The following is a 21,997-nucleotide window of genomic DNA, read 5'->3' as shown; positions in this document are numbered from 1 at the left end:
ATGTGTGTTTGTTTACCTGCATTTCAGTTGGTCACCTACTGCCACATTAGACCTCAATCACATTACAGTGGAACTGTGCTGACGATTGTCAGATGTTTTCCCCCTGGTAGCAACATTTAAAAAAAATCCACGATAGAAATAAATGAGTGAAAAGAGATCAATTCAGGGCCGCATGAAGCTTAATTGGCCCATCTCAGCATTTCAGACTACAGCTGGCATCGGCAAACTAAGAATTTTGACAATTACAGACAAGGTGCTATTTTGTTGTTGGACATACAAAAGCATGGGTGTTTGACTTACCCAGGCACTGCTGGCAGGCGTCCTCCTGTACTCTTAGCACATGTTTTCCACATTTCACAGCTTGGAAAGGAAAGAGAGAGACGCTAGCCAGCCTCAAACTGGGGCGGTCATGGTAGAATGATGTAGCTAGTTCTCATTGCCATCAGTCGCTTGTTTATTTGTGAAAGAACTAACGGCAGTGTTTCTCCGATGTATCATTGGGGCGTGACAGCCATGCCATGGCAGCATGACGATGAGGAGAGGAGGAGAGGATGACTGTTAACCATTACTAACTACCCCCCTCAGCCTCAGCCCCCAGCCCCCAGCCTCAGTCCTCAGCCTCAGCCTCAGCCCCCAGCCCCCAGCCCCCAGCCCCCAGCCTCAGTCCCCAGCCTCAGCCTCAGCCTCAGCCTCAGCCCCCAGCCTCAGTCCCCAGCCTCAGCCTCAGCCCCCAGCCCCCAGCCTCAGCCCCCAGCCTCAGCCTCAGCCCCCAGCCTCAGTCCCCAGCCTCAGCCTCAGCCCCCAGTCCCCAGCCTCAGCCTCAGCCCCCAGTCCCCAGCCTCAGCCTCAGCCCCCAGTCCCCAGCCTCAGCCTCAGCCCCTAGCCCCCAGCCCCCAGTCCCCAGCCTCAGCCTCAGCCCCCAGTCCCCAGCCTCAGCCTCAGCCCCCAGTCCCCAGCCTCAGCCTCAGCCCCCAGCCCCCAGCCCCCAGTCCCCAGCCTCAGCCTCAGCCTCAGCCCCCAGCCCCCAGCCTCAGTCCCCAGCCTCAGCCTCAGCCCAAACAGCTGTCAGCCTTAGAAATCCTCCGGCCCGCTGCAGTGGTTCAGGGATCAATGGTCACTGGAGCAGAATGTAGCTTTAAGTTTAGCAGGGGCTTAGCACATCACTCACTCCAGGGGATTTTTAGGAAAGTGAAGTGGTTGATACTGAGACGGCCACAAAGTGAGATGAAGAGATTTCTGTCAGTAAATGTAAACTTCTCTCTTTGCAATCTTTTGAGCTCTTTTTACGCGTCTGTGTATGTGTTTCTATTTATATCTCTGTGTGTTTGTGTATGTCTGTCTGTCTGTGTATGACTGAGTGAGGAGAAACAGCTTTACACCCGTGACAGATGATGTGTGTGACTGAGTGAGTGTGTGTTCCAGCTTTGTCCCACTGACCTTGGTCCCTGTGTAATTTGACAGTGTGATCCCATCTCAAGTTGGGGGTTTTGTGTTGGTCATTACATATAGAGCTTTGTGTCCGCCTGCTAACCCCAGGCCTGATAAGAGAGATCTATTTGAGATTGTTTGGATTCACAGCTCTGCAGAGATATGCAGGGTATGATCCACAGCAGCCCTCTCACAGGCTCCACTCTCACTAACCCAGGACCCCTTTGTCTGTTGGCCTTTAGGATGCTGAAGGACCCCAGTCCCAGTCATGGATGACTGATTTGTTTTACTGTGGGATAGTAGCTAGTACGACAGCTGTTCAGAGGGGGGGGGGGGGGTTGTGTGCACATAGGGGACTGTTTACATGACTCTGTATAGTCTACTTGACTGTGTCCATGTGTGTTTGTCTTAGAGTGTTTTCTTAAGGTCAATCCTCTCCTAACCCTAGCTAGTTTTATGGACTCCACAGCCATTCTTCCCTGTTTCCCTGAGGCGTGCGTGGCTGCAAGACTCCTGTGATGAGTGGATCTCTTGGGCCGGGAGGAAGAGAGAGCAGGCCAGGGACAATGGCTCTGACTCTGTTTATGTCAGGGCCACCAATACGTCGCCATGTCAGGAGGGCTTTCTTATGAACTGTTATAACCCAAATGAATCCTGTTGTGTACAACTAACACAGCAATAGAGAGACTTGGGGAATAATATGTTGGTTTACGTAAAATCCTGTTTTTGTTGCGAGTCTCCTGAATGTTTGCTCAGTGATTAGTGGGGGTGTTGATGTCCTGTCCCAGTTGGCTCCAGATGTGCAACAACTCACAGACAGAGAGCCGTGGAGACTGGTGATGCTGGTGGAACAAGAAGCTCAGGGTGTCTGTTCTGTTTCTGCACCCCCCCCCCCTCCCCCAAGTAATCATTCACTAGAGTAGATTCCACTAAATTCCTCCAGTAATGTGGTAGTACAACTTAATCCTAGATGTAAATGAGTGTCAGTACATTAATGTGGTATAGACCCAGACAGATGGCTATATTATCCAGGCTTATATTCCCCAGTGGGCCACGGCTGTTTATACTTCAGAGGTGTACTGAATTTACGTAATTGCTTGATTGGATGAATTGCCTGAATTACCAGCCTTTACCACATATCAGAGGCTACCAACCTGACAGAGATCAACCCCCCTCCACCCCTTCGCCCTCGTGCAGCTCCAATAGAGTGTTATTCCCCCAGGGATGGTAGAGGCGCAGGGGTCAGTAAAGGCCCTAAAGGAAACAGGCATGTTCTTTCTGTTCCTCTTTTATTTATTATTACAATAAGCGCTATAAGGCGTGGAGCCATGCTAACCCTATCTCCTTACATAGCTGGAATGCTTTCAGGCCCTGCACTAATCAGAACCACAACCACAGCAGCTAGAGCAGCCCCATGCCAGAAAGCCCAGAAGGATTCCCTTACAAACCTCCACAGTCCTGATGGATTCACTTGCAAACCTCCACAGTCCTGAATCTTTCCCATACAAACCTCCACAGTCCTGAAAGATTCCCATACAAACCTCCACAGTCCTGAAGGATTCCCTTACAAACCTCCACAGTCCTGATGGATTCACTTGCAAACCTCCACAGTCCTGAAGGATTCCCATACAAACCCCCACAGCCCTGAAGGGTTCCCTTACAAACCCCCACAGCTCTGAAGGGTTCCCTTACAAACCGCCACAGCCCTGAAGGATTCCCTTACAAACCCCCACAGCCCTGAAGGGTTCCCTTACAAACCGCCACAGCCCTGAAGGATTCCTTTACAAACCCCCACAGCCCTGAAGGGTTCCCTTACAAACCGCCACAGCCCTGAAGGATTCCCTTACAAACCCCCACAGCCCTGAAGGATTCCCTTACAAACCGCCACAGCCCTGAAGGATTCCCTTACAAACCCCCACAGCCCTGAAGGGTCCTCTATGGTCGATCACTGTCACAATAGTGTATTACTCCTAGATGGAGTAATGCACTTTTCCATTTTAAAATGGACTGGTCCTCTATGGGTGACATTCAGTTTCACTCAGCCATTGGTCTATATTAGTTTAATCTCTTAACATGTCCTTTGAAAAGCAAGCATGGTTAATACCAGGGCACATAGTCAGAGCACAGAGGGCAGAGGAGAGAGGGGAGGAGGATGTAGATTTAAAAACACTATATATACAAAAGTATGTGGACACCCTTTCAAATTAGTGGATTCGGTTATTTCAGCCACACCCATTGTTGACAGGTGTATAAAGTCGAGCACACAACCATGCTATCTCCATAGACAAACATTGTCAGTAGAATGGCCTTACTGAAGAGCTCAGTGACTTTCAATGTCGCACCTTCATAGGCTGACACCTTTCCAACAAGTCAGTTATTAAAATTTCTGCCCTGCTAGAGCTGGCCCGGTCAACTGTAAGTGCTGTTATTATGAAGTGGAAATGTCTAGTGGTAGGTCACAAAAGCTCACAGAACGGGACCGCAGAGTGCTGAAGCACGTAAGCGCGTAAAAATCGTCTGTTCCCGGTTGCAACACTCACCACCTAGTTCCAAACTGCCTCTGGAAGCAACGACAGCACAAGAACTGTTCGTCGGAAGTAGCCGCATACAAACCTAAGATCACCATGCGCAATGCCAAGCATCAGCTGGAGTGGTGTAAAGCTCGTCGTTATTGTACTCTGGAGCAGTGGAAACGCGTTCTCTGGAGTGATGAATTACGCTTCATCATCTGGCAGTCCGACGGACAAGTCTGGGTTTAGCGAATGCCAGGAGAATGCTACCACAATGCCCCAATGCATAGTGCCAACTGTAAAGTTTGGTGGAGGAGAAATAATGGTTTGGGGTTGTTTTTCATGGTTCGGGCTTGGCCCCTTAGTTCCAGTGAAGGGAAATCTTGACGCTACAGCATACAATGACATTCTAGACGATTCTGTGCTTCCAACTTTGTGGAAACAGTTTGTTGAAGGCCTTTTCCTGTTTCAGCATGATATTGCCCCTGTGCACAAAGCGAGGTCCATACAGAAATGGTTTGTTGAGATGGGTGTGGAAGAACTTGACTGGCCTTCACAGAGTCCTGACCTCAAGCCCACCAAACACTTTTGGGATGAATTGGAACTCCGACTGCAAGCCAGGCCTAAACGCCCAACATCAGTGTCCGACCTCACTGATGCTCTTGTAGCTAAATGGAAACGCAGAAATGTAAATCTAGAGGTAAGCCTTCCTGGAAAAGTGGATGCTGTTATAGCAGCAAAGGGGGATCAAGTCCATATTAATGCCCATGATTTAGGAATGAGATGTTTGATGAGCAGGTGTCCACATACTTTTTGCCATGTAGTGTATTTTCCCTCTACTCACATCTGACCAGCCATCTGCACATTAATGAGGAATTACATTTATATTAAAGATGCAAATGTAGCCTTTAAAAGAGATTGAAACGCTGAGCGGAAGTGTGCGTGGCGGGTACTTTATCTGGGTGCTCTGTTCATTAGCCTGGTGTAATTGTGTTATCACAAACTCAGGCGGCAGGAACTGAAAAGGTCACCGGAGCGCCGGGGATGACACGGAGGTGTTCACACAGACTGATGCACACAAACGCTGGAGCGCACACACACATGCACGTACATACGCACAGACGCACTCACGCACACGCACACACACACACACACACACACACACACACACACACACACACACACACACACACACACACACACACACACACACACACACACACACACACACTTTTAGAAGCTATTATTCCCCTTTAGACTTTGACCCTGCATTCAAAATGAATGTCCTTCTTCCAATGGAATTAGGTGCATCATGGTGTGCCTGCGCCTGTGTGTGTGTGTGTTTGAATGTGTGTGTTTGTGTGTCCATCCCAGTGTATGTGTCCCCCCCTGTGTGTACGTGTCTGCTCACCTCAAGTGGCAGCATTTAATCAAGCATGTCACTCCTCTCTGAGCTCTTAAGCTAGAACCTGAATGTCTGCTTCTTAATATCCTGTTGTATGAATCATGTGTGTGACTTGGAGATGCATAGGAACAACATAATCATCTACGGTAGTGAAGAGAGCCATAGGAACATTCCAGATAGCCTGGTGCTGTGCTGTTTCACAGTGAAACCATACCCTCCCTGTTGTAGCTGATAGCAGGATGAAAACTAAACAACAACATTGGCTCAGTGAGGTGAGGTAGTGAGGCTACCTTCTGCATGAACACATCTACAGTTGGAAGCTTGCCTGGTAACCTGCTCCCGCTCCTCCTCTCCTCTCTTCCTCCCCCTCAGCGGTTGTCCTCCCTTGTTTCCTCCTCTCCGAGGGTGTGTCATAAAGGTGGCTACTGGTTGTAACTGATCTGTGCTGCTGCAGTCTGTCAAACAGGTCTACTCTCCCTCCCTGCAGTCTGTCAAACAGGTCTACTCTCCCTCCCTGCAGTCTGTCAAACAGGTCTACTGTCTCCCTCCCTATGTGTGTGTGTCTCCCGCTCAGTGTCATAACATATTTTCAGTATATCTAATATATATAGTATATATAGTGCAATTGGGAATGTAGTTACGTTACAGCCTTATTCTAACATTGATTAAATTACCCCCGCCCCATCACACACAATACCACGTAATGAAAAAGCAAAAACAAGTTTTTAGAAATGTTTGCAAATGTATAAAATAAAACTTTACTCAGTACTTTGTTGAAGCACCTTTAGCAGTGACTACAGCCTCGAGTCTTCTTGGGTATGACACTACAAGCTTGGCACACCTGTATTTGGGGAGTTTCTCCCATTCTTCTCTGCAGATCCTCTTTCGCTGCACAGCTATTTTCAGGTCTCTCGAAGAGATCTGGCTCTGGCTGGGCCACTCAAGGACATTCAGAGACACTCCTGCATTGTCTAGGCTGTGTGCTTAGGGTCATTGTCCTGTTGGTAGGTGAACCTTCGCTCCCATTCTGAGGTCCTGAGTCCTCTGAAGCAGGTTTTCATCAAGGATCTCTCTGTACTTTGCTTCGTTCATCTTTCCCTCGATCCTGACTAGTCCCCCAGTCCCCACAGCATGATTCAATCTTGGTTTCATCTCCTTGACCCTTGTTGCTCAGTTTGGCCGGGCAGCCATCTCTAGGAAGAGTCTTGGTGGTTCCAAACTTCTTCCATTTTAGAATGATGCAGGCCAATGTGTTCTTGGGGACCGTCAATGCTGCAGACATTTTTTGGTATCCTTCCCCAGTTCTGTGCCTCGATACAATTCCTTCGACCTCATGGCTTGGTTTTTGCTCTGACATGCACTGTCAACTGTGGGACCTTATATAGACAGGTGTGCCTTTACAAATCATGTCCAATTAATTGAACTTACCACAGCTGGACTCCAATCAAGTTGTAGAAACATCTCAAGGGTGATCAATGGAAACAGGATGTGCCTGAGCTTAATTTCGAGTCTCATAGCAAAGGGTCTGAATACTGAATACTTTATTTTTTAATCGATTAAGTTGAGATTTTTTTTGTCACTGGCTTACTCACAATAACCCATTGTGTCAAAGTGGAGTTCTGTTTTTCACATTTTTTTACAAATTAATTATAAATGAAAAGCTGAAATGTCTTGAGTCAATAAGTATTCAACCCCTTTGTTATGGCAAGCCTAAATAAACAAATGTGATTAACAAGTCACGTAATGAGTTGCATGGACTCACTCTGTGTGCAATAATAGTGTTTAACATGATTTTTGAATGACTACCTCATCTCTGTACCCCACACATACAATTATCTGTAAGGTCCCTCGGTCGAGCAGTGAATTTCAAATGCAGGTTCAACCACAAAGACCAAAGGAGGTTTCCCATCTCCCGGTGTCTGGTGGAAAGCAGACTATACCAGGTTGTCCACTAGGATTTTGCCTGTGCTTAGCTACATTTCATTTCTTTCTTTATTTTTATTCTGTACAGGCGTCCTTCTTTTCACTCTGTCAATTAGGTTAGTATTGTGTAGTGTTGTTGATTCATTCTCAGTTTTCTCCTATCACAGCCATTACACTCTGCAACTGTTTAAAAGTCACCATTGGCTAAAATCCCTGAGTGGTTTCCTTCCTCTCTGGTGACAGAGTTAGGAAGGACGCCTGTATCTTTGTCGTGACTGGGTGGATTGATACACCATCCAAAGTGTAATTAATAACTTCACCGTGCTCAAGGGGATATTCAATGTCTGCTTTTTTAAGACCTATCTTCCAATAGGTGCCATTCTTTGCGAGTCATTGGAAAACCTCCCTGGTCTTCGTGGTTTAATCTGTGTTTGAAATTTACTGCTCGACTGAGGGAGATATGTGTGGGGTACAGAGACGAGGTAGTCATTCAAAAATTATGTTAAACACTATTATTGCACACAGAGTGAGTCCATGCAACTTATTATGTGACTGGTTAAGCACACTTTTATTCCTGAACTTATTGAGGCTTGTCATAATAAAGAAATAGCTTTACATTTTCTATGAATTTGTAAAAATGTGTAAAAACATAATTCCCCTTTTACAGGATAGAGTATTGTGTGTGTGGGCCAGTGAGGGGAGGTAGTGAGGATACCTTCTGCATGAACACATCTACAGTTGGAAAACCGTGATTATTTTGGGATTATCAAACCGAAACCAAACCGACCTTAAAAAGCGCTATTACTCAGCACTAGTACTGTTCTTAGAGTTTTACCCAGAAACATTCACTGCTGTAATCACTGCCAAATGTGATTCTAACATGCATTGACTAAGGGGCATGAATACTTTAAATTAGCAAACATTTCTGGGATACTGTGTGTAGATGGGTGAGGAAGAAAATCTATTTAATCCATTTTGAATTCAGGCTGTAACACAACAAAATGTGGAATAAGTCAAGGGGTATGAATACTTTCTGAAGGCACTGTGCAAACCCATACATCCCTAAACCAATGCATACAAACACTTACTCTAACCCTAAACCTAATTATATCCCTAACCTTAACCCTGACCCCTTACTCTAACCCTAAACCTAATTATATCCATAACCTTAACTCCGACCCCTTACTCTAACCCTAAACCTAATTATATCCCTAACCTTAACCCTGACCCCTTACTCTAACCCTAAACCTAATTATATCCCTAACCTTAACCCTGACCCCTTACTCTAACCCTAAACCTAATTATATCCCTAACCTTAACCCTGACCCCTTACTCTAACCCTAAACCTAATTATATCCCTAACCTTAACCCTGACCCTTTACTCTAACCCTAAACCTAATTATATCCCTAACCTTAACCCTGACCCCTTACTCTAACCCTAAACCTAATTACATCCCTAACCTTAACCCCGACCCCTTACTCTAACCCTAAACCTAATTATATCCCTAACCTTAACCCTGACCCCTTACTCTAACCCTAAACCTAATTATATCCCTGACCCCTAACTCTAACCCTAAACCTAATTATATCCCTAACCTTAACCCCGACCCCTTACTCTAACCCTAAACCTAATTATATCCCTGAGCTTAACCCTGACCCCTTACTCTAACCCTAAACCTAATTATATCCCTAACCTTAACCCTGACCCCTTACTCTAACCCTAAACCTAATTATATCCCTAACCTTAACCCTGACCCCTTACTCTAACCCTAAACCTAATTATATCCCTGACCCCTAACTCTAACCCTAAACCTAATTATATCCCTAACCTTAACCCCGACCCCTTACTCTAACCCTAAACCTAATTATATCCCTGAGCTTAACCCTGACCCCTTACTCTAACCCTAAACCTAATTATATCCCTAACCTTAACCCTGACCCCTTACGCTAACCCTAAACCTAATTATATCCCTAACCTTAACCCTGACCCCTTACTCTAACCCTAAACCTAATTATATCCCTAACTTTAACCCTGACCCCTTACTCTAACCCTAAACCTAATTATATCCCTAACCTTAACCCTGACCCCTTACTCTAACCCTAAACCTAATTATATCCATAACCTTAACCCTGACCCCTTACTCTAACCCTAAACCTAATTATATCCCTAACCTTAACCCTGACCCCTTACTCTAACCCTAAACCTAATTATATCCCTAACCTTAACCCTGACCTCTTACTCTAACCCTAAACCTAATTATATCCCTAACCTTAACCCCGACCCCTTACTCTAACCCTAAACCTAATTATATCCCTAACCTTAACCCTGACCCCTTACTCTAACCCTAAACCTAATTATATCCCTAACCTTAACCCCGACCCCTTACTCTAACCCTAAACCTAATTATATCCCTAACCTTAACCCTGACCCCTTACTCTAACCCCTAACCATAATTGTATCCCTAAACTTAACCCCTAAGCTTAAAATAAATAGCCTTTGCCCTCATGCAGATATGGCAGATGTCCCCATGAGAGACAATTGTCCTTGCTTAACAATCCTTGTGGGGTCTTTTGGAGATTTTAGGTCCCCACAAGGATAGAAGAACCAACACACACACACATACACACACACACACACACACACACACACACACACACACACACACACACACACACACACACACACAGAGACACACACACACACTCACACACACTTAAGTAAATAGGCCAGTGAGTGGAGAATGCACAGTGCCTGAGGATGTGATCTAGTACTGGGAATGTGTGCTGAAAAACCTAGCTGCTCTCCCTCACAGGCCTTGTTCTGGGATTTGAAATCCCTCTGACTGTATGCTAAAGAGAATCCCTGAAGTGTTTTTAAGTGCTTCTAAAATCCCAGAAATGTTGTATTTTATCATGGAATTTGCTGTAGATAATCGAAGCTGGCTCCAAACTGCAGTGTGGTAATTGTGCTATTTAAGAAAATGAGTTGGTCCTGTTAGGCTTGTATTGCTCGGTCAAAAGTCGGCTCTCAGCCTGTATCAGGGATCGCTTCCCTCTCATCAGACAGAGAGAGAGGTAAAGGGAGGGAGAGAGACTGAGCGAGGGAGAGAGGGAGAGGGAGAAGAGGGATAGAGAAGGAGGAAAAGAGTGAGAGAGAACACTTCTATACTTCTGCCATGCACAAATGGAAAGTGGATGTAGATGCCCAGCCTTCAGGGAAGAATAAGGGTATTTGTCTTCTTTTGTACTTCAGTTAATGCAATTGAAACTGGTTTTCTGCATGCTGTGGAGCTTTAACTCCTGCTATAAAATGAGGTCATTGTCAGAAATGTATTAGACTATCCAAAGAGAGAGGGTGTTGACTCTGTCTATTCCGCAGGAGGGTGGCTTCTTTACTGCTATATCTCCCAGGCTCTACCACACTCATATCACATTGTTATTAGGTAACATACCAACGACAACACATGTTTGGGGACTATGTAAATGCATGGTATGGTGTATGGTATTGGCAGTGTTTGAATGTCGCTTTTGAGTGCATGTGGGTGCATACAATGCAAGAAACTGTTGGTTTCTAGAATGATTGATCTATCCCATTCTCAGTCGCCAGCTAGTTGGTTTTGCAGTGCTGTGTGACTGCTGTGCTCCTGCAGTGTGATAGCTTTGGACTCTACCTTCCCTGGGAAGTCAGGCGACCGTGGATTTTAAGCAGCCAGACCAAATACCCAGGCTAGGCAGTCTCCTTTATAGCTTTCTCCTTGAAGTGCCTTAGAGTTTATTATGACACTGCCATCTTCACAGAGACACAGTTTGTTGTTTTTTAGGAGTGCATTCCCACAGCACAGTGGTCACAGGAATATACAGTGCCTTGCAAAAGTATTCATCCCCCTTGGCGTTTTTCCTATTTTATTGCATTACAACCTGTAATTTAAATTGATTTTTATTTGGATTTCATGTAATGGACATACACAAAATAGTCCAAATTGGTGAAGTGGAGTGAAAAAAATGACTTGTTAAAAAAGAAAAATAATAAAAAAGTGGTTTGTGCATATGTGTTCACTAGAGGTTGACCGATTATGAGTTTTCAACGCCGAAAACGATACCGATTATTGGAGGACCAAAAAAAGCCGATACCGATTAATCGGACAATTTTTTACATTTATTTGTAATAATGACAATTACAACAATACTGAATGAACACTTATTTTAACTTAATATAATACATCAATAAAATCAATTTAGCCTCAAATAAATAATGAAACATGTTCAATTTGGTTTAAATAATGCAAAAACAAAGTGTTGGAGAAGAAAGGAAAAGTGCAATATGTGCTATGTAAGAAAGCTAACGTTTAAGTTCCTTGCTCAGAACATGAGAACATATGAAAGCTGGTGGTTCCTTTTAACATGAGTCTTCAATATTCCCAGGTAAGAAGTTTTAGGTTGTAGTTATTATAGGAATTATAGGACTATTTCTCGCTATACCATTTGTATTTCATATACCTTTGACTATTGGATGTTCTTATAGGCACATTAGTATTGCCAGTGTAACAGTATAGCTTACATCCCTCTTCTGGTCCTTACCTGGGCTTGAACCAGGAACACATCGACAACAGCCACCCTCGAAGCATCGTTACCCATCGCTCCACAAAATCCGCGGCCCTGGCAGAGCAAGGGGAACATCTACTCCAAGTCTCAGAGCGAGTGATGTCACCGATTGAAACGCTATTAGCGCGCACCCCGCTAACTAGCTAGCCATTTCACATCGGTTAAACCAGCCTAATCTCGGGAGTTGATAGGCTTGAAGTCATAAACAGCTCAATGCTTGAAGCATTGCGAAGAGCTGCTGGCAAAACACACGAAAGTGGTGTTTGAATGAATGCTTACAAGCCTGCTGCTGCCTACCATCGCTCAGTCAGACTGCTTTATCAAATATCAAATGATAGACTTAATTATAACATAAACACACAGAAATACGAGCCTTTGGTCATTAATATGGTCTAATCCGGAAACTATCATTTCGAAAACAAAACGTTTATTCTTTCAGTGAAATATGTAACCATTCCGTATTTTATCTAACGGGTGGCATCCCTAAGTCTAAATATGGCTGTTACATTGTACAACCTTAAATGTTATGTCATAATTATGTACAATTCTGGCAAATTAATTATGGTCTTTGTTAGGAAAAAATGGACTTCACACAGTTCGCAACGAGCCAGGCGGCCCAAACTGCTGCATATACCCTGACTGCTTGCACGGAACGCAAGAGAAGTGATACAAATTCCCTAATTATAAGAAATTCATGTTAGCAGGCAATATTAACTAAATATGCAGGTTTAAAAATATATACTTGTGTATTGATTTTAAAGAAAGGCATTGATATTTATGGTTAGGTTTGGTGCAACGACAGTGCTAAATCATCACCCGTTTGGCGAAATAGGCTGTGAGTCGATTTTACAGGCACCACATATGCAACGCACGACACGCTAGATAAACTAGTAATATCATCAACCGTGTGTAGTTAACTAGTGATTAAGTGAAGATTGATTGTTTTTTATAAGTTTAATGCTAGCTACCAACTTACCTTGGCTTCTTGCTGTCCTCGCGTAACAGGTAGTCAGCCTGCCACGCAGGCTCCTCGTGGAGTGCAATGTAAGGCAGGTGGTTAGGGCGTTGGACTAGTAACCGGAAGGTTGCAAAAACGAATCCACTAGCTGACAAGGTAAAAATCATTCTGCCCCTGAACAAGGCAGTTAACCCACCGTTCTTAGGCTGTCATTGAAAATAAGAATGTGTTCTTAACTGACTTGCCTAGTTAAATAAAGGTGTAAAAAAAATACGGATTTCCAATTGTTATGAAAACTTGAAATCGGCCCTAATTAATCGGCCATTCCGATTAATCGGTCGACCTCTACTATTCACCCCCTTTGCTATGAAAACCCTAAATAAGATCTGGTGCAACCAATTACCTTCAGAAGTCACATAATTAGTGAAATAAAGTCCACCTGTGTGCAATTTATTTTTTTATTTTTTATTTCACCTTTATTTAACCAGGTAGGCTAGTTGAGAACAAGTTCTCATTTGCAACTGCGACCTGGCCAAGATAAAGCATAGCAGTGTGAACAGACAACAACACAGAGTTACACATGGAGTAAACAATTAACAAGTCAATAACACAGTAGAAAAAAAAGAGAGTCTATATACATTGTGTGCAAAAGGCATGAGGAGGTAGGTGAATAATTACAATTTTGCAGATTAACACTGGAGTGATAAATGATCAGATGGTCATGTACAGGTAGAGATATTGGTGTGCAAAAGAGCAGAAAAGTAAATAATTATAAACAGTATGGGGATGAGGTAGGTAAAATTGGGTGGGCTATTTACCGATAGACTATGTACAGCTGCAGCGATCGGTTAGCTGCTCAGATAGCAGATGTTTGAAGTTGGTGAGGGAGATAAAAGTCTCCAACTTCAGCGATTTTTGCAATTCGTTCCAGTCACAGGCAGCAGAGAACTGGAACAAAAGGCGGCCAAATGAGGTGTTGGCTTTAGGGATGATCAGTGAGATACACCTACTGGAGCGCGTGCTACGGGTGGGTGTTGCCATCGTGACCAGTGAACTGAGATAAGGCGGAGCTTTACCTAGCATGGACTTGTAGATGACCTGGAGCCAGTGGGTCTGGCGACGAATATGTAGCGAGGGCCAGCCGACTAGAGCATACAGGTCGCAGTGGTGGGTGGTATAAGGTGCTTTAGTAACAAAATGGATGGCACTGTGATAAACTGCATCCAGTTTGCTGAGTAGACTATTGGAAGCTATTTTGTAGATGACATCGCCGAAGTCGAGGATCGGTAGGATAGTCAGTTTTACTAGGGTAAGTTTGGTGGCGTGAGTGAAGGAGGCTTTGTTGCGGAATAGAAAGCCGACTCTAGATTTGATTTTAGATTGGAGATGTTTGATATGAGTCTGGAAGGAGAGTTTACAGTCTAGCCAGACACCTAGATACTTATAGATGTCCACATATTCTAGGTCGGAACCATCAAGGGTGGTGATGCTAGTCGGGCGTGCGGTTGCAGGCAGCGAACGGTTGAAAAGCATGCATTTGGTTTTACTAGTGTTTAAGAGCAGTTGGAGGCCACGGAAGGAGTGTTGTATGGCATTGAAGCTCGTTTGGAGGTTAGATAGCACAGTGTCCAAGGACGGGCCGGAAGTATACAGAATGGTGTCGTCTGCGTAGAGGTGAATCGCCCGCAGCAAGAGCAACATCATTGATATATACAGAGAAAAGAGTCGGCCCGAGAATTGAACCCTGTGGCAACCCCATAGAGACTGCCAGAGGACCGGACAGCATGCCCTCCGATTTGACACACTGAACTCTGTCTGCAAAGTAGTTGGTGAACCAGGCAAAGCAGTCATCAGAAAAACCAAGGCTACTGAGTCTGCCGATAAGAATATGGTGATTGACAGAGTCGAAAGCCTTGGCAAGGTCGATGAAGATGGCTGCACAGTACTGTCTTTTATCGGTGGCGGTTATGATATCGTTTAGTACCTTGAGCGTGGCTCAGGTGCACCCGTGACCGGCTCGGGCGGAGCTGTTGGCCGAGGTTGGAGTAGCCAGGAGGAAGGCATGGCCAGCCGTTGAGAAATGCTTGTTGAAGTTTTCGATAATCATGGATTTATCGGTGGTGACCGTGTTACCTAGCCTCAGTGCAGTGGGCAGCTGGGAGGAGGTGCTCTTGTTCTCCATGGACTTCACAGTGTCCCAGAACTTTTTGGAGTTAGAGCTACAGGATGCAAATTTCTGCCTGAAGAAGCTGGCCTTTGCTTTCCTGACTGACTGTGTGTATTGGTTCCTGACTTCCCTGAACAGTTGCATATCGCGGGGACTATTCGATGCTATTGCAGTCCGCCACAGGATGTTTTTGTGCTGGTCAAGGGCAGTCAGGTCTGGAGTGAACCAAGGGCTATATCTGTTCTTAGTTCTGCATTTTTTGAACGGAGCATGCTTATCTAAAATGGTGAGGAAGTTACTTTTAAAGAATGACCAGGCATCCTCAACTGACGGGATGAGGTCAATATCCTTCCAGGATACCCGGGCCAGGTCGATTAGAAAGGCCTGCTCACAGAAGTGTTTTAGGGAGCGTTTGACAGTGATGAGGGGTGGTCGTTTGACTGCGGATCCGTAGCGGATACAGGCAATGAGGCAGTGATCGCTGAGATCCTGGTTGAAGACAGCGGAGGTGTATTTGGAGGGCCAGTTGGTCAGGATGACGTCTATGAGGGTGCCCTTGTTTACATATTTAGGGTTGTACCTGGCTGGTTCCTTGATGATTTGTGTGAGATTGAGGGCATCTAGCTCAATCCAGGTGTCACATGATCTGTCACATGATCTCAGTACCTGTTCTGAAAGGCCTCAGAGTCTGCAGCACTACTAAGCAAGGGGCACCACCAAGCAAGCAGCACCATGAAGACCAAGCAGGTCAGGGACAAAGATATGGAGAAGTACAGATCAGGGTTGGGTTATAAAACAATTTCCGTAACTTTGAACATCCCACCGAGCACCATTAAATCCATTATTAAAAAATGGAAAGAATATGGCACCACCTGCCAAGAGAGGGCCACCCACCAAAACTCATGGACAAAGCAAGGAGAGCATTAATCAGAGAGGCAACAAAGAAACCAAAGATAACCTTGAAGGAGCTGCAAAGCTCCACAGCGGAGATGGGAGTATCTGTCCATAGGACCACTTTAAGCCGTACACTCCACAGAGTTGGGCTTTACGGAAGAGTGGCCAGAAAAAAGCCATTGTTTAAAGAAGAAAATAAGCAACCACGTTTGGTGTTCGCCAAAAGGCATGTGGGAGACTCCCCAAACATATTGAAGAAGGTACTCTGGTCAGATGAGACTAAAATTGAGCTTTTTGGCCATCAAGGAAAATGCTATGTCTGGCGCAAACCCAACACCTCTCATCACCTCGAGAATACCAACCCCACAGGGAAGCATGGTGGTGGCACCATCATGCTGTGGGGATGTTTTTCATCGGCGGGACTGGGAAACGGGTCAGAATTGCAGGAATGATCGATGGCGCTAAATACAGGGAAATCCTTGAGGGAAACCTGTTTCAGTCTTCCAGAGATTTGAGACTGTGACGGAGATGCATCTTCCAGCAGGACAATGACCCTAAGCATACTGCTAAAACAACACTTGAGTGGTTTAAGGGGAAACATTTAAATGTCTTGGAATGGCCTAGTCAAAGCCCAGACCTCAATCCAATTGAAAATCTGTGGTATGACTCAAAGATTACTGTACACCAGCGGAACCATCCAACTTGAAGGAGCTGGAGCAGTTTTGCCTTGAAGAATGGGCAAAAATCCCAGTAGCTAGATGTGCCAAGCTTATAGAGACATACCCCAAGAGACTTGCAGCTTTAATTGCTGCAAAAGGTGGCTATACAAAGTATACACTCAAGTGTTCTATTTTTTTGTCTTATTTCTTGTTTGTTTCATAATAAAACATATGTTGCATCTTCAAAGTGGTAGGCGTGTTGTGTAAATCAAAAAATACAACCCTCCAAAAAATCCATTTTAATTCCAGGTTGTAATGCAACAAAATAGGATTGCATTGTGTTTGTAGTGCATTGTGTTTGTAGTGCATTGTGTTTGTAGTGCATTGTGTTTGCTCTTGGTCTGTAGTGTGTGTGGTGTACCGTGTTTGGTCTGTAGTGTACTGTGTTTGGTCTGAGGTGCATTGTCTTTGGTCTATAGTGTGCTGTGTTTGGTCTGTAGTCTGCCGTGTTTGGTCTGAGGTGTACCGTGTTTGGTCTGAGGTGTACCGTGTTTGGTCTGAGGTGTACCGTGTTTGGTCTGTGGTGTACTGTGTTTGGTCTGCTGTGTACTGTGTTGGTCTGTAGTGTACCGTGTTTGGTCTGAGGTGCATTGTCTTTGGTCTATAGTGTGCTGTGTTTGGTCTGTAGTCTGCCGTGTTTGGTCTGAGGTGTACCTTGTTTGGTCTGAGGTGTACCGTGTTTGGTCTGAGGTGTACCGTGTTTGGTCTGAGGTGTACCGTGTTTGGTCTGAGGTGTACCGTGTTTGGTCTGAGGTGTACCGTGTTTGGTCTGTGGTGTACCGTGTTTGGTCTGAGGTGTACCGTGTTTGGTCTGTGGTGTACTGTGTTTGGTCTGCTGTGTACTGTGTTGGTCTGTAGTGTACCGTGTTTGGTCTGAGGTGTACCGTGTTTGGTCTGAGGTGTACTGTGTTTGGTCTGAGGTGTACCGTGTTTGGTCTGAGGTGTACCGTGTTTGGTCTGAGGTGTACTGTGTTTGGTCTGAGGTGTACCGTGTTTGGTCTGAGGTGTACCGTGTTTGGTCTGTGGTGTACTGTGTTTGGTCTGCTGTGTACTGTGTTGGTCTGTAGTGTACCGTGTTTGGTCTGAGGTGTACCGTGTTTGGTCTGAGGTGTACCGTGTTTGGTCTGTGGTGTACTGTGTTTGGTCTGCTGTGTACTGTGTTGGTCTGTAGTGTACCGTGTTTGGTCTGAGGTGTACTGTGTTTGGTCTGAGGTGTACCGTGTTTGGTCTGAGGTGTAACGTGTTTGGTCTGAGGTGTACTGTGTTTGGTCTGCTGTGTACTGTGTTGGTCTGTAGTGTACCGTGTTGGTCTGTAGTGTACCGTGTTTGGTCTGTAATGCATTGTCTTTGGTCTATAGTGTGCTGTGTTTGGTCTGTAGTCTGCCGTGTTTGGTCTGAGGTGTACCGTGTTTGGTCTGAGGTGTACCGTGTTTGGTCTGAGGTGTACCGTGTTTGGTCTGAGGTGTACCGTGTTTGGTCTGAGGTGCATTGTGTTTGGTCTGTAGTGTACTGTGTTTGGTCTGGAGTGCATTGTGTTTGGTCTGTAGTGTACTGTGTTTGGTCTGAGGTGCATTGTGTTTGGTCTGTAGTGTACTGTGTTTGGTCTGAGGTGTACTGTGTTTGGTCTGAGGTGCATTGTGTTTGGTCTGTAGTGTACTGTGTTTGGTCTGGAGTGCATTGTGTTTGGTCTGTAGTGTACCGTGTTTGGTCTGTAGTGCATTGTGTTTGGTCTGTAGTGTACTGTGTTTGGTCTGGAGTGCATTGTGTTTGGTCTGTAGTGCATTGTGTTTGGTCTGTAGTGTACTGTGTTTGGTCTGGAGTGCATTGTGTTTGGTCTGTAGTGCATTGTGTTTGGTCTGTAGTGTACTGTGTTTGGTCTGTGGTGTACTGTGTTTGGTCTGGAGTGCATTGTGTTTGGTCTGTAGTGTACTGTGTTTGGTCTGGAGTGCATTTTGTTTGGTCTGTAGTGTACTGTGTTTGGTCTGGAGTGCATTGTGTTTGGTCTGTAGTGTACTGTGTTTGGTCTGGAGTGCATTGTGTTTGGTCTGTAGTGTACTGTGTTTGGTCTGGAGTGCATTTTGTTTGGTCTGTAGTGGTAGTGGACGTGAGGACATGAGTCCAGTCTGGTTTAGAATATATTTGATCCTTTAAATCCCTCAACTCAGGAGGATTTCACAATATCAACATACTGTACATACTTACTGTACATACTCACTCTAAGGATTCTTAGCCTTTATCACTGTGAATGACTGTGTGTCTGTGTCAGCACCTGTTACCCCATGAAGCTGTTGGTGTGTGTGAGTGTGTGTCACACGTGCGCAGGATTGAGAGGCCTAAGCTGGCTGGCTGCTCCAGTGGCCAACTGAACTGGACTGCCATTGAGTCGATGTATCCTTGATGGGGCAGAGCCTCTTGTCTGCGCTAATCCCTGAAAAACACAAGTGTGTGTCTGTGTGAATGATGTGGAGGCCTGGCGTCTTGCGAGGAGCGGGTAGGTGTTTGTGTGTGTGTGGAGGCAGCTGTCTGTGAGGTCACTGTGTCAGGCATGGAATGCAGTACAGTGTAAAAAGCGCAAAGTGTTCTTACTCAGGGCCTTGCATGAAAAGCCAGCAGAGCCACACTGGAAACAGCAGTACTCCAGCAGCAGCCATCAGTGCAAAGTCACACAGCCAGCCTCATAGCCAGCCTCACAGCCAGCCTCACAGCCAGCCTCATAGCCCGCCTCATAGCCAGCCTCACAGCCAGCCTCACAGCCCGCCTCATAGCCAGCCTAACAGCCAGCCTCACAGCCAGACTCATAGCCCGACTCATAGCCAGCCTCACAGCCAGCCTCACAGCCCGCCTCATAGCCAGCCTAACAGCCAGCCTCACAGCCAGCCTCACAGCTCGCCTCACAGGCACCCTCACAGCCAGCCACACAGGCAGCCTCACAACCTTACTATTACAGCTGTATGGCCTTATGGCCTCCAGCCTGCCCCAGAGCCCAGCCTGCCCAGAGCCCAGCCTGCCCCAGAGCCCAGCCTGCCCCAGAGCCCAGCCTGCCCCAGAGCCCAGCCTGCCCAGAGCCCAGCCTGCCCAGAGCCCAGCCTGCTCCAGAGCCCAGCCTGCTCCAGAGCCCAGCCTGCTCCAGAGCCCAGCCTGCCCCAGAGCCCAGCCTGCCCCAGAGCCCAGCCTGCCCCAGAGCCCAGCCTGCCCCAGAGCCCAGCCTGCCCCAGAGCCCAGCCTGCCCAGAGCCCAGCCTGCCCAGAGCCCAGCCTGCCCCAGAGCCCAGCCTGCCCCAGAGCCCAGCCTGCCCCAGAGCCCAGCCTGCCCCAGAGCCCAGCCTGCCCCAGAGCCCAGCCTGCCCAGAGCCCAGCCTGCCCAGAGCCCAGCCTGCCCCAGAGCCCAGCCTGCCCCAGAGCCCAGCCTGCCCAGAGCCCAGCCTAACAGAGATATCAATGTGTTTCACCACAAAAAGACACTGTCTGCTTCCTATCCCTATTTTTCAACACTCATTTGCAAACTGTTGGGAAAGGGACCATTTCCTACACTCTAGTATCCATGCACTTTGTAAATATGGTATTGGAACTGACCCTGTACATAGCTTACTTATTTTATTGTGTTCTTCTTGTTTTATATTTTGTGTGCTTTTGCTCTACCTTGGTATTTTTAGTGCTACATTGATATTGATACTTGATATTATATTGATACTTGAAATTGATACTGCATTGTTGGGTTTGGAGCTGGCAAGAAAGGCATTTCACTGTACTTGTGCACATGGCATTAAAACTTGAAACTGAAAATTGTTTTAATCTCTCAAATTGCATATTTAACAGTTGTATTGTTTTGCTGTCTTTGTCAGCTCTTTATTTCCCAGTGAAGACACTATTTATTTCCCTCCCTCCTTGTCCGCGCCCTGACGGAGGCACTCGTTGCTTTGGGACATTTATACCAGATTGACTTGTGTTGCTGCTCATACACTGATTTTGCCTTCTCATCAGAAACACACTTCTGTTATGATGGGGTTTGCTGGGCTGGATTGAGAGGCTTGGCCCTGTGAACATACATACTAGTATGGCAGCTGGTAAGCTAGGCAATACTTTCTGACTCATCTCAGTCTGTCCTTTCCTCAATCCCCCCCTCCCCCCCCCTCCCTCCCTCCCTCCCTCCAGAGACCTGTGAAATGCCAGTAGAGGAGTGTGAGGTGAATATGATTTGAACTATTAGTTCCTTGTCTGTAGGCCTTGGAGATGAATTGTAATAGAAGTTCTATGTTGTTGAAATTTCTGAAGTAATTGGTTCTGATCTTCCGTAGGACGACGCAGCCCAGCGTCGCCCGGGTAAGGGAGGGTTTGGCCGGTAAGGATGTCCTTGTCTCATCGCGCGCTAGCGACTCCTGTGGCGGGCCGGGCGCAGTGCACGCTAACCAGGTCGCCAGGTGCACAGTGTTTCCTCCGACACATTGGTGCGGCTGGCTTCCGGGTTGGATGCGCGCTGTGTTAAGAAGCAGTGCGGCTTGGTTGGGTTGTGTATCGGAGGACGCATGACTTTCAACCTTCGTCTCTCCCGAGCCCGTAACAATTGGGTACAACGAAATTGGGGAGAAAAGGGGGTCAAATGTATTAAAAGACAAATAAAAATGTTTATTCTGTATGCTTGGGAGTGCATAAACTGTATGTGTGTGCATACATAAGTGTTTGTTTGCGTATCTGCCGTTGATAGACGGTAAAGGATGGAGTCTTTCCTCTCCTATGTGAGGTGTTGCCTGTGGCTTGCCTCCCTCACCCAGACTCTGATATGACCTCCATGTTAAAGATGCAGGGTGTATACGTTTGCTTAAGTATGAGGCCCCAGTTTTGTGGCCGGCTCTGTAATTGATATGCCACAAGCCATAAATCAGTGTTGGCGCTGTGGCTCGGGGGCCGCTATCTGAGGAGACAGGTTGAGCCCAGCCCAGCTGTCCGTCTGTCCATCTACAACACAACCTGCCTCAGACTCCCTCTGCTCTGCTCCGCTCTCTGCAGCCAATTGATTCATTTCTCCTGCCTTGGATTTTCTCCGCCAGGCACAGCCCTGTGAGTTCAGGTGCATTACTGACTGACTGGCTAATAGCAGCCATCACCGACATCCTCCATCTCTCCGGGAAGGAAAAGGCATTGTTTTGCCATGAAGACTAACGACCACTCCATCACTATCCTGATTTCTCCTTATCCATCTCTCTTCCACTCAACTTCTCTCTCTGCTCTAATCCTTTCTTCCATCTCTTGTCACTCTTTTCTCTTGAAACATCTTTAGTGTCTAATTCAGTCTCCTCCAGACATTAAACAGCCAATTCAGTCAAAGCACCTTCATATGTTGGTTCAGGGACCATGTTTATTTTTCGTTAAAGTGATAGAATGTTGTGATAGTTAT

At 46.1% G+C, this 21,997-nt stretch overlaps 1 protein-coding gene across 2 annotated transcripts in view; it reads left to right on the top strand.

The window, feature by feature from the left end:
• plxna1a (plexin A1a) overlaps positions 1-21,997 on the top strand; it is a 266,753-nt gene that overhangs the window by 13,037 nt on the left and 231,719 nt on the right. The window lies entirely within an intron of this gene.

This window comes from Oncorhynchus mykiss, chromosome 9 (genome assembly GCF_057628025.1).
Source record: "Oncorhynchus mykiss isolate SJ-2025 chromosome 9, ASM5762802v1, whole genome shotgun sequence".
NCBI lineage: Eukaryota > Metazoa > Chordata > Actinopteri > Salmoniformes > Salmonidae > Oncorhynchus > Oncorhynchus mykiss.
This window is presented reverse-complemented; position numbering and strand designations above follow the sequence as displayed.